Source organism: Saccostrea echinata, unplaced genomic scaffold (genome assembly GCF_033153115.1).
Source record: "Saccostrea echinata isolate AGI-Se365-2 ecotype Australia unplaced genomic scaffold, CSIRO_AGI_Sech_v1 ptg000033l, whole genome shotgun sequence".
Classification (NCBI taxonomy): domain Eukaryota; kingdom Metazoa; phylum Mollusca; class Bivalvia; order Ostreida; family Ostreidae; genus Saccostrea; species Saccostrea echinata.
Genome location: NW_026889782.1, coordinates 23,294,934 through 23,312,033, shown reverse-complemented (window position 1 = coordinate 23,312,033; position 17,100 = coordinate 23,294,934). Strand labels below are relative to the sequence as shown.

The window sequence follows — 17,100 nt, the reverse complement described above, 5'->3', positions numbered from 1 at the left end:
TTTTATTATATGACAGACAGATGGATGGACATGATAGCCATAACATATAATATGTCGTGTCATAGATGGTCATGTCATAGATGGTCGTATAAAAAAAAGGAGGGACCAGCGTTTCAATGAACACTTACATACCAAATAAAAAAAATTAACCTTCAGAAAAAAAAGGTTTGGGAGGGGGCAAGGCACCCTGCAACCCTCCCCCCCCCCCCACAGGTGCCTGAATGTTATGAAGTTGAATGCACCTGAATTAACTTTTAAGAATTATTTGTTTCAATTAGGAAGTTCCTGATGTATTGTTATTCCAATGCAGTAAAAATAAATATAGAATCTTCCATGGTGTGTGGTTGGATATGATTTTATATCAAGACAAGTTGTGTGTTTTGATCCCCAAGCCTTGACAAGGGAATAAAAACACACAACAGTTGGATAAAAAGCCATATCTAACCACAATCCTTGGGATATTCTTGATATGTTTTATACATATATAATTATAGCTATATTTCATGTTTTTCACTGCTTTTTATATGCATTTAAGCCAATCTCAGACCTAGGAATTATTCAATCATATAATAAAAAATAACATCTCACCAGTTCCAAGTTTTGAATTTACATCCCAAGTTCTTAAAGGATGAATTCCATGCCTCTTTCCTGTTGGGACATTATTCACGTAGTTGCAATTAGAATTACTACATGGAATCTGAAAAATTTAAAAACATTCTCACAATGTTTGACTCTCTCAATTCAAGCAACTAGCTTGGCTGTAAAAATGAACAGCAAACCCTACCTTCAGTTTTTGATTCTAAGGTCATAGAAAATTTGGATTTATTTACCTCCTTATTCTGGGTTTTGTGTGCTACATTACTCTAGTTTTTGGGATGGACATATGAAAATATGGATTTAAAATCAATATACCTGTATATGATACTATAACAGGGACTTTTTAAAATAAAGTTTGACACAATTTATTTTCAATAAAAACAAGCAGCTGGCGTATTAAGAATGTAATAGTGTATAAAAAAAATATTCCCCATTGAAGAAACATTTCTTTAAAGGGGAGGGGGGATGACTGTGCATATTGTTGATTTGTACATAATTGATGTCTGTGACAATTACTATGCACCAACCCTCACTGCACATAATGACGTTCATAAACTTATAATTTTACTGGCTGAAAAATTATACAATAATCATGTACATACTGTCACTGATGACATTTATGTGCCTACCCTCACTCCACATATTGTCGACCCATGGTTATAAGGATTCTTGAAGATTTTTTTGGTGTTAATTTTGTGAATGTAAATTGGAGTGTAACTCTGACAGACGTGTCTATTTCATGCAATGTTATTGCGACAGTACATATTTTCATCCTGTACGTGTTGTTGGCAGTTGCTGGCGAAAATGTGTACCAACCCTCACTGCACATATTGCCCCCCCCCCCCCCCCCACCGTTGTAATATGCATGCAATGGACCAAATACTTTTTAAAGAGTGTTGGGATCGATCTAAGATAAGTTTAAAAAATATATATCTAAATGTTTGGTTACGGTTGTTTATTATTTAATTTTTTTTTATAATTCAAAGCTATGAATGGAAAAATATATTATTTTCAGAACTTATGATTATGTATGAAATATTGTTAGTCTTCAAATCATGATAGTCATACATATGGCACAATAAAAAATCACGATATACAGTTATAACTGATAAAAAAGTGAGAGATTTTTTTCTACACAAGCCTCTAGCTATGGCCCACTATACTGCTAATTTACGAGGGTTGTCCGTAAAGTTCGTGGACAACCTTGATAATAACTGACAAACATTAATAAAATATATGAAACTATTATTTTCATTAAATTCATGTTTCATTTCATTAATATGCAAGTTTTCATCACAGACAAAGCACAAATAGCTATATTTTTATCAGATATAAAAAAGACAACACTCATACCCGGAGCACTAAAATGAAAATCCATGACGTTACCCGACGTCAAAAGCTAAAAACCATTTAACTTTTCTCAACGTATTCAACGTTTAACTCAATGCATTTCTTATGTCGCTTTCACCAGTCATCAAAAATGTGCAAAAACTGTTCTGGCTTCACACGTGAAATAATATTTAACACTTCCTGACTCAGATCTTAAAAATCATAATACCTCAGTCCGCATAAAAACGACTTTATGTATGGAAATAGAACTGTTAGTCGCCGATCATTGTCAATCAAGTCACAATTAAGCTTCATTTTTTTTACAGACTGCAATCTCAGAGGTCATCCTGTAAACTGTCCCTTCCGTTCGAAAATCTTCTGTGGCACTTAAACACTAAAGAAAGGCTTACTTTACTATGTTTTCCCGACTGTTTAAGGAATGTATGGGTCTCTGTTGGTGTTTTACCGATGTCTACACAAAATTTTATCACTGCTCTCTGCTCCACCTTTTCCGAAAACGTCCCTTTTTCGAACACCAACGATCCTGTCTTGATAGATTCTAATCTCGATTTCTCCGCCATTTCGAAACTTTGAACATTCAATTTTGCAGAATTGATGCTAAAACTTCTGTCAACGTCATCATGCGAAAGTCATCCAAACTTTCGTGGAATTTAAAAAAAAATACAAATGAAATGTATAAAATGGTAAATAACTTTTTTAATTAAAAGTTTGCCGTGCTCCGGGTCACCATCCCAAGTCTAATAATGAAGTCATAATTGTAATTATACATTTAAAATTGAATAAAATTTTACATTTTGTAATTCACATATAGTAAAGGATTATAAATATGCTAATAATAAATATCTTTGACACAACTTTTATTTAAATTTTAGCTTGTCCACAAACTTTACGGACAACCCTCGTATATATGCTATAGAGGGAGTCTAGTCAGTATTAAAACACCTGTCAGGAAACACACAGAACAGAACAGATTATTTATTTCTAATCTACATTCTGCAAGGGTACTGAGAACAGAGGCTTAGAAGTTAAAACCCTGAATTATACCTTGTCCTGTAATCTTTCCATTTAAAAGGCAGTAAATTACACAGATAACATATATACACTACCTAAACAAATTTTCATATATTGTTAAAAAAAACAACCAAAAAAGTATAAGATTACCTTTAAGATAGCGGCCAATCCGTAAGTGTTAATCCCTATGGTGTGATGGAGATGGAGTGGGACACCACACTTATCACAGGCTTTGAGGGCTTCGGCCAGAACCCCGAGTTCCACAATCCGGCGGCCAGTGGACCAAGTGTTGTCCGGCTCAGAGGAACTGTCCCCGTCAATAATGATGTCCTCGTTGACATGACCAATGTCTGGGTAAGTCTGAGGAGCGGCATGACGTAGCCCTGGGCATCCCGCGTAGGAATGATCTTTCCTAATCGCAGACCGAATTCGAAAACGTTTGGATACCTTTTCTCTTCTCTCTCTCTCCTTAGCGGTGCAGAACCAACTCTTCTTGTTAACTTTCCCCATTTTTGACGTTTCGCCTTCCGTCGATGTTTTGTAAACAGACGACAATAGTGCATGTCGTAAATTGCGCGAAACGCATTCGGAAGAATGATCATTGGCTTAAAATATATATAAGTGCTTTTTAAGTATCTACTTATAAAACATGTTTAAATAAAATAAGTCTTAACATTATATTCTTTGAAAGCTCCTTGATCAGAAATTTTACGACATTAGATCGAATAACGACATTTCGAGTTGCGCAGTGGATTCAAAAGTGTCAGGAGCGAACATCTTTAAAAGAAAATTTTAAGTAACAGAAAACGGTTTTAATTTTTTTAAGATACAACGGTATATACAGCACAGCGTAGAACAATATTTAGAAACTGCATATCGTCTTCCAATTTGCCATTAAATGAAATGTAAATTAGTCACATAGCAAAATAAGTCAAGTTTTCTGTTTTTCAAATAGGGAATCCCCACTGTTCTGAAAAATTGCTTCCTTGAAACAGAATGAATTTGATATACGCATAAAGAGACAGGATTTTTCTTCAAAACTGCCATTTCCGATTTTTGTTTCAAAGAGGCATATTTTTGAAAATCACAAAAATCGAATAAAAATTATTATCCATCCGAAATATAAAATGTTCACATAAAATAGCACATTGTATTTCACTGTCGGAGCTGGTCTAGTGGTTAAGCGTGTGGGCTCTATGCAAAGATTCTTTTTCCTGAGAATGGGTTCGAATCCTGGAATGGCTGGTATATACATGCATATTTTTTTTTCTTATATAATGGAAGTACAATGTAATATCTCTTGAGAGAGAGAGGGAGAGAATGTCAGAAAATTAATGGATAATATTTTAAATGCATGCAGAATTAAATTGTTTTCCTTGATATTGTGATCTAAAACTAATAAGACATATATTTAATGTTATTATTTAATTGCGATGTCTTAAAAAATAAAGTACCATCACTTTAAATAATTTAATTTTTTTCATACGCATTTCGTTTCTTAATTGTTCTGTTAATTAGTGGCTAAGATTTGACTTGAAACAACTAAATTGAAATGACTCAATGGAATTTCTTGGATATTGCTTTAACAGCGTGATAAGTGGACACATTTTTATATATTGAAAAATATTAAAGCATGCTGTCTACAGTACATCTTTCAAAATGATGTGTGAGGTGCACTTGCCATTGATTGTGCTTTTAATCGTTCTAACTTTTCTCGTGTAATATGGCGACAGTGACCATAGATGTGAAAAAAAGTTTACTTACAGGTCGCCAGTCTATGTTAGGAAAAAACTATGCATGAAATAAACGTAAAATGTTAAATGTTTTGTTATAACAAGCTGGACATACCCGTCGTATAAATAAAGTCATCTACGTAGCATTATCTATATTTAGACATAACTCTTCATGCGTTGTGGGTATTTAAATGTCCTTCTCGATATAGGGAATAATCACGAGTTTCTGCAACACCCTCTTTTCCGGACCAAAGAATTTTTTCCGCAAATAACAAAACATTATTCTAAAATATAGTCATATCATTTCTTATTTAAGTGTAAAAAAATTATGATTATTTTCAATTATGCAGATTACTTATTAGTTATTACGTTCAACATTTTTCTTGTATGTTGGAGTAGTTATCCTGTTCATTCAAGTTTGACTACGATATGAAAATGATCAATAATGGTTCCCTTCTACTTTATTTCCATATTATACATTACTGTGCACGTCATTCAGGAATACTATTTAAAAATTAATATTCCCCACTCCCATATTACATATTAATGATGAGAGGCCATCTTTATTGTTTATTTCCAATATGCAAGTCCGTAGTCCCACTCTTTAAGAATAACTGATCATTTGCTGCTTTTTTTAGTATAAAAAAGGCAGGTTCGCAGGTCCTCCTTTCCCTCCGCACTTTTGTTGTAGTATGGTATTGTATTCTATTTTCTTTTAATGATAATGAGTGAGAAAAACAAAGACTCCCTCCTTTCCCCAACGAAATATGTTCGTTTTTTAAATAGTTTTCAGTTTTTCCTAAATTTTTTTAGGTCATCTGAGTCACTCAGGTGAGCTATTGCTATCCGTTTTCGTCAGTCGGCGTGCGTCGTGCGTTAACATTTGAACATTTTAGCTTGTTCTCTGAAACCGCTTTACCAATTTCAACCAAATTTTGCATATAGCTTCAATGGGTGAAGGAGAACAAAAATTGTGATTGTCCCTGCCCCCCTGGGGCCTGAGGGGTGGGGCTAAAACCACCAAAATTAATGCAATCTTTAAAAATCTTCTTCTTTACTCCTGGACATCAAGCAGTCAAACCGTTGGCATGATTGTAATAAGCATTGAGCCCTCTACCAAAATTGTGAAATTTATGGCGCCAGGGTCAGGGGTTCTGGTGCTAGGGTGGGGCTATATAGATCATATAGTGAAAGTGCATTATTTCTTTGAAAAAAATCTTCTTCTCTGCTCCTAGGTATTAAATAGAGTAACTAAGTACTTATGAAGAGCAAGAGTGCCTCTTCCAAAATTGTGAATTTCATGGCCCCAGGGTCAAGGGTTCTGGTGTTAGGGCTGGGCTCTATTGATTATATAGTGAAAATGCATTATAATTCTTTGAAAGTCTTCTTCTCTGCTCCTGGGTATTAAATAAAGTAACTAAGTATATTGTTATGATGAGCAAGAGTGCCTCTTCAAAAATTGTGAATTTCATGGCCCCTGGGTCAGGGGTTTTGGTGTTAGGGTGGAGCTCTATTAACTATATAGTGAAAATGCATTGATTCTTTGAAAGCCTTCTTCTCTGCTCCTTGGTATTAAATAAAGTAACTAAGTACATAGTTATGACGAGCAAGAGTGCCTCTGCCAAAATTGTAAATTTCACGGCCCCAGCGTCAGGGGTTCTGGTGTTAGGACAGGGCTCTATTGATTATATAGTGAAAATACATTAATTCTTTGAAAGCCTTCTTCTCTTCTTCTGGGTATTAAATAAACTAACTTAGTGCAAAGTTAGAATGAGTATGTTTGCCTCTCCCAAAATTGTGAATTTCATGGCCCCTGAGTCAGGGGTTTTGGTGGGGCTCTATTGATTATATAGTGCATTAATTCTTTGAAAATCTTCTCTGCACTTCGGTATGAAATAAACTAACTAAGAACATAGTTATGGTTAGCATGGTTGCATTTTCAGAAATTGTGAATTTTATGGCCCCTGGGTCAGGGGTTCTGGTGTTAGGGTGGGGCTCTATTGCTATATATAGTGAAAATGCATTAATTCTTTGAAAATCTTCTTCTGGATATTAAATAAACTAAGTACATAGTTATGATGAGCATGGTTGCCTCCTCAGAAATTGTGATTTTTATGGCCCCTGGGTCAAGGGTTCTGGTCTTAGGGCGGGGCTCTATTGATTATATAGGGAAAATGCATAAATTCTTTCAAAAATCTTCTCTCTGCTCCTGGTTTTTAATTCAAACAAAGGAAGTGCATGGTTATTATAAGGAAGAATCCCTATTCCAAAATTGTGAAATTCATGGCCCCTGGGTCAGGGGTTCTGGTGAAGGGGGGTGGGCTCTATTGATTATATAGTGAAAATGCATAATTTCTCTCAAAATATTGTTTCTACTACTGGTTTTAAAGCAAAGAAACTAGTGTATAGTTATGATTAGCAAGGGTGCTTTTTCCAGAATTGTAAGTTCATGACCCCTGGGTCAGATGTTCTATTGTAAGGGTGGGGCTTTATTTATCTAATAATATAGTGAAAATGCATTTCTTTGAAAATCTTCTATGCATCTGGGCATATTCGAAGCAAACAGAGTAAAAGTTTTAATATTCAAAGGTATTTTTACAAGAATTTTGAACACCTTGACCATTTAATCAAGTGTTCTGGTCCTGGCCAGGGCTCTATTAACTTGTATTCTGCTGAGCAATGTTATTCCCCTTTACCATTCACTTTTGATAATTAATGACTGTAAATAATGTATTTGAAAGGTTAATAGAATACAAGAATTATGCAAGAATATTCATTGTATAATACAAGAAGTTCTTTCATAGTTTTAATGATCAGGTAGACTTGGAGATAATAGATGAATAAAAATGAGACAAAAATAACATATCTTTTTAAATGTTCTTCAAAGGCCAGTAGAGGCCAATGTGAGAAGTAATAATATGGGGTTAAAAATAACATGGTGTTAATAGTCTTCATGGTAATAGTGAGGACAGATAGATACTAGACCAATTATTCTGGTGATGCTAATCATACTATTTTTCTTGGTTTCGTGCAACAAAGCTTCATTTATCAGTTAATGGATCCTCTAAATTGTTGTATTGTACTCTAGTGACCGTTAAGGCCCTTGGACCTCTTGTCATCCCCCCCCCCTCCTTCTTTCTTTTGAAAAGCGATGCTACGACTACGTGCCTGCTTTGTAGAATATCTTGAAAATGTGATGCCGCAATCAATATTGCTCCACACAATTTCCAGAGACTATTTTCAGATTAATCTCGAGTTGTTTCCACTTACAAGTTACATATTTTATTATCAAATCATTAGCGATTGTTAAACTTGTGTTTCGGTCAAACCTTTAAATTCATTATTGTGCATAACATTACATTTGTCCGAGGGATGACCTCCAAACACTTTAGAAAAAGAAATTTTTTTTTTTAAATTTAGACAGATTGTCATCTTCGACATTCTTTTCCTCGTTAGCTTTTAAACCGGAAGTTTTACAAAACCTGCTGTAAGAAAAAGATAACTCGTGTGAAGAACGATAATTTGAGTTTTTGGGATGAGAAAACAGTAACCTGCTGAAGAACTGCCCACAGGATTTCTGGCTTTACTTCCAAGGAATATCTGTTACCTAGACATAAGGGTTTTTGATGAAGTTAAGGTCAATGGCTTTTAACTTGCTTCCTGTTAAAGCTTCAACAACCACCTCTGGTCTTACGAAACATAGAAAAAATTCTTTCACCAACTCCACATAGAAATTTTATGAATAATTAAATGACCTATACCTCAGAGAGACAATTTTTGCATAAAAATTAATGTAAATATCAAAGTTAGGAAAATTTTAAAATCTCAAAACAATTAAACACATTAAAAACAAGAAGTCTGTGAGCGAATGCTCACTAGTTATACCCCCGCTCTGATGTGAATATACACTCTCATGTTGACATCGAATTAATACAAAAATGAATCCCACCATTTGGCATGCCTAAACAAAGACTGTTCTAAAATTTCAAGCATCTGCGCTGAGTAGTTGCTGAGCAAAATGTGACGGAAATTTGGTACGGACAGACGCACGGATAAACAGGAAGTTGACATCGGATTCGAACAGAAATGAATCCCACCATATAGCATGCCTAAACAAAGACTGTGCTAAAATTTCAAGCATCTGTGATGAGTAGTTGCTGTAAAATCTGGTACGGACAGACGCACGGATAAACAGGAAGTTGACATCAGGTACGCTGATTTATTCTTATCATGTGTTCTTATAATGAACACAGGCAGTGTTATGAAATCCCGATCAGCCCTTCCTCTGTCGTTCGTAATAACAAAGATGCAAATGTTCAACACTACGCCGCATACTTTGAAACATAATTTATGTTTGTATCGAAACGGAAAGCTTGTATTCTATAGTACTTAGAAAGTGCTGCTAGAATCGTGTGGTTAACATATCTTGATCGTATGCGAAGTTTTGGAATATTTTTTTCTGTGTCGGAAGAGTAGGATTCTAGCGGTACTTTTCATAGCCCAGTGATGTTTTTACATAATTATTTTCACAAAAAGAAATTAATTATCCCCGGGGTAGGTTGAACTTTTCAGTTTTAAATTAAGGCAATTTTTCTATCTAAAGACGTCACGTGATGACGTCGTAGTGGAGTGCTTCTTTTAGCCTAAGACTCAATGACGTCTATACATGAGATAATAAAAGTAAATGTTTTATCTATGGCTTTTCCGATTTATTATTGTTACATTTTACGAAAAAATTCTAAATTCACCGAAATATGATCTGGTACTGCCTTAACATACCTGCGTAGGATCAGCTTGAAAGTGTAATAAATAGCATTTTCATTTAATTAAATTAATTGAAAATACAGAAAAAAAATACACATAAAATATTCAATCTACATTTTCACTTTGAGCTGTAAAGGATGTTGTTCATGGCAGTTGTTGCTAACCAAACAGGATAAACAAGACAGAGGATGACATATATGGAGAGAACGAACAGAATTCAAGCTTAAAAGTCTATTAAACAATACAAAATAGGAGCAGAGCAAACACGGACCTCCAAAACATCAGAGGTGGGATCAGGTGCCATGGAGGAGTGAGCATCCCCTGCCGAACTGTCACACCCGCCGTGTACTCCTTGTCATTATCGGGAAATAACGGAAAATCCAGTGTGTAAATAATGGCCGAACAATTAGTATAAAAAACGTCAGTCAGCATTTGATTCAATGATAAATTGTATTTGCTGACAAGGTCATTATATCGACCATAGAACTTACAAAATGATGACTTCAAACAGGACAGCGGATATTCTTGTTTCATCAACTTGTTTGTCAATAATTTACCTTTTTTTAGAAATTGTACATACGTAGAGCATGCTCTTGCCTATCGAATCAACTGAGAGGTATATATACCCCGTATGCAGGTGATGAAGGTATATTGATGCATAAGTAAGGGAAGTTGACGATTGAAAAGTTAAATTCATCACGTTTATCATAAAGCTTGGTTGTTAGATTACCATTAACGTCTTTTTCAAGGAAAATATCCAAATATGAAACAGATGTGTCAGACTCAGTGGTATCTTTTAGCTCAAGCTCACCGGGATATATCGTATCGCGATAAGAATGAAGAAGGATCTGATTCTTTTGATCTGCTAACCGGTGTAAAATCTGGTAAACTGTATAAAATAAATGTTTTTTAAATACATGCATTGAACATCAGTTAATTCAAAGTAAATGCATAATACTGAATCATGTTATTGTTAACTAATGTAAACAGAAACGAAAGAAATTGAAAATTTAAAAAGCAACCCTTTAACTCAACAAAAAAAAACAAACAGATTATATTACAAATCTTACCGTCATGATGTCATTAATTCGCTGCCTGGATTCTTTCGGAACTTTGAATCGATGACCACCTTCCACCACAACAGATAAATGATTAACTTTATCAAAGTCCATGGTAATAACCCATGAATAGTAGAAAATGGCAAATGCATCAAACATCCGAAGTATGTCCATGGTAACATCATACACAGGTAGCCATCTATGGCTCACGTAACATTGTGGCATAGTGATTTTTACACCTTGCATGAGACAGATTTCCTCCATACACTGAGATCAGGTGACTAGAAGTCATTGAAAATGTCCAGGAACTATGACTCTACCGCATGATCTAATGGCTTACAAAATGCCTTAGAGACATTGTGGATGTGATGGCACACATCACCATCCACATCTAGCAAATGTGGAGCCTTTACTGTTTTTAATCTGGTTTCCGATCTACTTTTGCTTCCTCTCATGACGTTGCACCTATCCATAAGAACAGCAATAAGTTTTTTCCAGGGTATATCATTCTTTTCAAACACATTCACAGTTTGATCAAAAAAGCTTTAGCCATTTACTTTGTCACGGTAAATGACGTCAAATGATAGACCTCTACTTGGTTGGATTTAGAGGGAAAAAACTGACTAATATTGTCACTACTCTATGAAAACTAGAGCTTGTGCTCTCGTTCAATGTATCTTTCAATGTTTCTACTAACTGACTGTGAAATGTTTTAGCAAGCCCAAACCTTGTTTTATACGAAGGCCTGAAGACCTAGATTTTGCAGATGATATAGCATTGCTAGCTCACCGTCATCGTGATATGCAAAAAAACAAAACAAAACAAAAAAAACAACAACAAAAAAACAACCGGCTAGCAAAACCAGCAGGAAAGATTGGTCTGAAAATTAACAACACCAAGTCTAAGATCATGAAGGTCAACACTAAATCAGACGAACCCATCTCAATAAATAATATAAAAATAGAAGAGGTCACAGGCTTTGTCTATCTAGGAAGCAAGATTACCACAGATAGAAACTCAGAGGTAGATGCACTACCTCGGATTTCAAAAGCTACAGGAGCGTGTTACACTGCGAAACATCTGGAGGTCAGCAAAGACCAGTATTAATACCAAAATTAGGATTTTCAAGAGTAATGTGCTTGGGGTCGTCCTGTATGGTGCTGAATCATGGAAAGTAACAAAGGTCATTTCAAACAAACTAGATGTCTTCCAGACCCGTTGTCTTCGCAGAATATTACACATTTTCTGGCCAAATACCATCTCAAATGAAGAGCTGTACAAAAGGACTACAACCACTCCTCTATCCAAGTTATAAATAAAAGAAAATGCCTGTGGAAAGGACACATATGCAGAATGCACCCCAACCTCCATCCCAAGGGTTGCATTGAGATGGACACCAACCTGTAAGAGAGAGAGGAAGACCAAAAGAGACCTGGAGCAGATCAGTGGAGAAAGAAATAAAAGAAAACAACTGGACATGGGGGCAGGTCCAGAGATGGACACAAGATAGACCAACATGGAAGTCTCTGGTGACGGTCTTATGTGCTGACCAGCACAAAGAGGACTGTGGGCGACACAAATTATATAATCTGAAAGAAAATTACACAGTTGATATCTTCTGCAACTTTTTTCCAGAAAAAAAGGGAAAATGCACAAGTTCATGACGTCACAATTAACATTTAGGAGTTCATATAAGAAAAACTCGACAATGCAATACGTAATGAATGGCACAGTGGATTTTAAATGCACAGTATAATTCAAAAAGGGGCATTACTTGCAAAAATCATTACATCAAAACTTCTTGCATATAAGGACATTCAAATCTTTGCATGTTACAAATTTAATTGGGCTGAAGTTTCTAAATAAATAATGGAATCAAAATTTCTTGGTAATATACAAATCTATACATTATGTCTGAAATACCTAAAGTTTCAGGAAATTCAGTGTTATTTAAATTCCTCAGTGATTTCGATTTGTTAATGAGTGTAAGTCCATGTCCAACACATGACAATTTACACATTTAAATAATTGATGGAAAACAAAATTATGATGTAGACATATGAATTTGATTATATACTGTACTTATGAAATTATTTAGGGCAAACATCAATTTGAGGGGGTGGGGGTGGGGTGAGAACTATCCAAGATTTTGTGTGTGTGTGTGTGTGTTAAATCATTAATATTTTGATCTCAAAATCAATAGGGGTCTTTTAAGGTCATAAAATATTTCACATAAAATTTCATTACAAAAGCTGATTCCAGTGGATTTTCTTATTACCTAGCTGGAAAGTTTCTTCAATAATAGGGAAAACTAATATGCACATCTACACACTATGTCCTAAATATCTGCAAAGTTTTACCAAATTCTGTGCAGCGGTTTATGAGGAGTTGAGCTGACAAAAAAAAATCAGGACTTACTGACTGACACACTGACTGACTGACTGACGGACGGGTCAAAAACATTATACCTCACGCAACTTGTTGCGTGGGGTATAAAAAGACAGGGCAAGATTTGTATTGCAACCGTACCTTGTTCTCTTCATTTCAGCAAACAGGTCACACTTTTCAAATTCTTGTAAACAATAAATGGAGATGCACACCAAAGCAGAGACAGAAGGAGTACAGGAGGCAATTAATTGTTTATCAACAGAGGAATAGATATGAAGTGAGAATGTATACGTGTGTACAAAGACACGGAGAAGCGAACCGTTTATGGATAGTTGTTCGTCTGTTGTTTTTTTATATGAGAAATGAAGTGTTCAATCTAAGAATTCTTTAAACATGTGACGTAATACGTCATGAAAGCAGTCGTCTCATTGGTTACAAGGGTTTATCTTGAAAGAAATAACCTATCAGACACATTTATTTACTGATAATCTGATAATTGTTTATGGGAGAGCGAAGTGGACTGAAAACCATTGGTTTGTGAAGAAGGGGTATATAGGTAGTGCGAATAAAAAAAAAGCTCCTCAGAGAGAATCCCCCAAGTATCTGTTTTTATTGCTCTCATGTATTAGCCTACCCCCCTCGGCACATGTTTGACATTTAAAGAAAGCTGTTCTCTGCCACCAGAGCTGAAGTGTCTTTGTAATTGACCGAGGATTTTGTGTTCATCTTCGGTGGCAGGGGATAGTTTCGTACTAAAGATCCGGTCAAATTTCTAAATTTCCTAATTCAAAAAACTATTATTGATGTTTACATAAAATATATCCCCCTTCATTTTTTTCCTCATTTGTCTTTTGTAATGTGATTCAACTTTTGAACTTTTGATCAATTTCATGTAGATTATATTTTTTCTTTAAATAATAACAAAACTGATGGTCTTTCTGCAAAAGTATCAAAAATATGTACATTTTCATGTAAATACTGGAATCTGCTATGCACATGTACTTTGCTCACAAATGCTAAGTAAGGACAGAATGATCAATTTTAATATTCAGGGGAATAAAATGCAGATATTTGATCACTCAGAAATGTTGAAATTGAATATAAAACACTCAGGAAGAGAACAGTCAGGAAATCAGATTTTCACAGTATATTTTTATTAGAATCCGGCTATGGCTGGTGGGGTAGGGCAGATAACTGCGATTTCCAGGGCACTTCTTCTTCAACCCATGCTGCAAGAGGGGTCTTTTGTATATCACAATAAATATCCTGAAAGTTAGATTTGGTTTTAACTTTGCAGACAAACTATAGATGTATGAATACAGGCAATAAAGAGGTAAAATGGGATTTCTCAAAATATGAAAATAGGGGAGTATGTGTTAACATGTGAGTGCATTTCATCAAGACATGCCATTCTTTTTGATTTTTTTTTTTACATGTATTTGCATTTGAAATTAATCAAACATACCATTCAACATTGTTTTGATAAGACGTAGTTCCCTCTGGGTTGTAGGAATTGGTCATTTTTAAAGTAAAACAAAAAATATTAGGTAAAGGTAGTTGACCGACAATTGGTGGGGTCACCTATTGGCTAAAACTTTTTATTTTTCATTGAAATAAGAAAGACGTGTTTAGTATATTTTTGCTCAGAATTGCATGAATTTTCAGAAAAATGAAAGTTATTTAATTGCAAAGCAAACTTTCAAAGTCAAAGGTAGCAGTGGATAGTTTCGTACTAAACACCCGGTCAAATTTCTTAAAAACTGAGATGTGGTATTTTAGGTAAAAAAAAATGATTACAATAATTATGGGATACATTTGCAGTGTAGCAGAGTGCTTGCTGAAAAAATGATGTTCAACATGTAGTTGTCACTATGATGCTTAGCATATACAGAGTTGTAAATGCGAAACTAAGACACGTGGTCAGTTTCAGAGGAAATTCAGCTGGGAAGCAGTAGGTCTGAGAAGAAGGTGTGTATCTCAAAGGGAGGTGAATGGCCCCAGATCAATTGGTGAATTTTAATTAGGGCATGCATTGATTTACAGTATACTGGGTGTTTTATCCTCCTCGCCCGGGACTGGGGGTGGGCTGTATGGGTGCGACTAAGGCCCAAATCTAGGAAAAAACAAGCCGAAATAATAGGTAGATTGCGTGTTATAAATTGACATAATTTGTGAGCTTTTGGGCATATTTAGTATAATTATATATATATATATATATATATATATATATATATATATATATACAATTAGCCCCCAGGAAACTGTCCCCATGTATATATTTTTATTGACTGCATGGATATGTGTACCCTCTCGGCACATGTTTGGCATTAAAAAACTATCCCCTGCCACCTTCACTTCCACGTATCTTGTATTGGAAAAGTAACGCGTTCTTTATATCGTTCGTAGACGTTGCATAGAGTGAGAGTTTAAGTTATTAATCATGTGAATGTTAATTATTTCTCTCAGTGACTTAATATTCTCACATACTGTTTTTTTTCATAGCGCAGCGATTCGTTTTCGCGGAGGTTTAGCTGTATAATCCGATTACTAGGATTCGTTTGTTAAAGTTTCTTACTTTCCAAATATTACACACTTTAGTTCTTCTGTTGAAAAGAAAAGAATTTGGGTTAAATTCTTGTTATGGTTCCGCAATAAATACAACGACTGCTGGTAACTGATATTGCGTACTATATAGTAGAAATGGCAAGACATTACTCCTGACTTTCATTGGTTTATTTGTAATCCTGTTACAGGATTATTTTATCTTGTACAACTACATTTCTTTGGTGACAATTGGATACTTTTGTAGCGAGTAGGGGGTCTTTTTTCCATGGTTACACAGGTTACAGTTATACATCTTTGCTGACAATTGCTTTTCCTTAATCCGTACAACCTGTATACACATATCCTGTATAACCATTGTAACCAGTATACATTGTTTTACATAGGTAACCTGTACATTGTAACCGATACAAGCTTAGCTTTTAAAAAAAGCTTAGAGAGTCAGCCAGTGGATTTTTCTTTTTTCGTGAAAATGTTTAAAATTGATAAACCGAAATTTTGTATAAGTATAAAACATTTTTACAAATTCATTACCAATCTTTTCATGCTTATAACTATCTAATTAAAGCCAAGCTGAATTTCCACAGTCTAAAAGTCTAATTTAATGATAGACAGACGAACAAATAAGGATTCAAATTAAAAAAAGAATGTAGCAGACAAAGCCAGCAGTGTCTCTCCCGATCTATCCATTGCATGCCTTTACAAGAGGCACAATGGCCTTGAATCACTCTTCTGATACATTGTATATCCTATCACTTCTATTATCACTATCATATTTATGGTGACCTATTCAGTTGACGTACTCTGAGGACCCAACTGACTAAGTTTGATGATTCTAAACTAATTAGTACCTGATATATTGAAATATAGCCCTAAAATTTCACGTTGTTCTCCGAGGACTCAAGATGCATCAACTGACAAAGTTTGGTGATTGTAAGTCAATTAGTACCTGAAATATTTAAATATTACCATAAAATTACAAAAAAGTCTAAGTAGGTCACGATGACCTACTATTCCATTCATTTTCTTCTAGAATTATACATGCATCAACTGACATGTTTTGATGATTCTAAACCAATTAGTACCTGAAAGATTTTAATATAGTCATCAAATTTCAAAGTAGGTCACAGTGACATACTTTTAAGTTGACTTTCTCCGAGGACCCAAGATGCATCAACTGACAAAGTTTGATGATCATAGGCCCTAAAGTGTCTAAAATATGCCTCCGAAACAGTTTGAAAACAAATGCCTGTAAAATTCAAAAAGTAGATCACTGTGACCTACTTTTTGGATAAATGTTTTTTAAGGTGTAATATCCCTCTGATAAAAGAGATAACTTTCCAAGGAATTATTCCCAGAAATCCAATGATTTGCCTTACCAGAGTTTAATAATGAGGACCATTATATAGTTAACTCATTCAAACTCGAACTAAATTACAAATTTTGATTTCTCTAGCTTGTTATCAATCACTTATAGTAGTTTACCTAAAACATTTATACCCAGTTCCTTTAAACAGTTAAAATTGAGATATTTCTCTCTTTTAACATATAATTATTTTAATTGTTACAGAAATTTCAGATGCAGACAAACCAGACTTTTTACAATCAATAAATCAATATTTTTTTTCAATATTTTG

At 34.7% G+C, this 17,100-nt stretch overlaps 1 long non-coding RNA gene across 1 annotated transcript in view; it reads left to right on the top strand.

The window, feature by feature from the left end:
- Positions 1–17,100, top strand: part of LOC133199056 (uncharacterized) — a 536,473-nt gene that overhangs the window by 334,538 nt on the left and 184,835 nt on the right. The window lies entirely within an intron of this gene.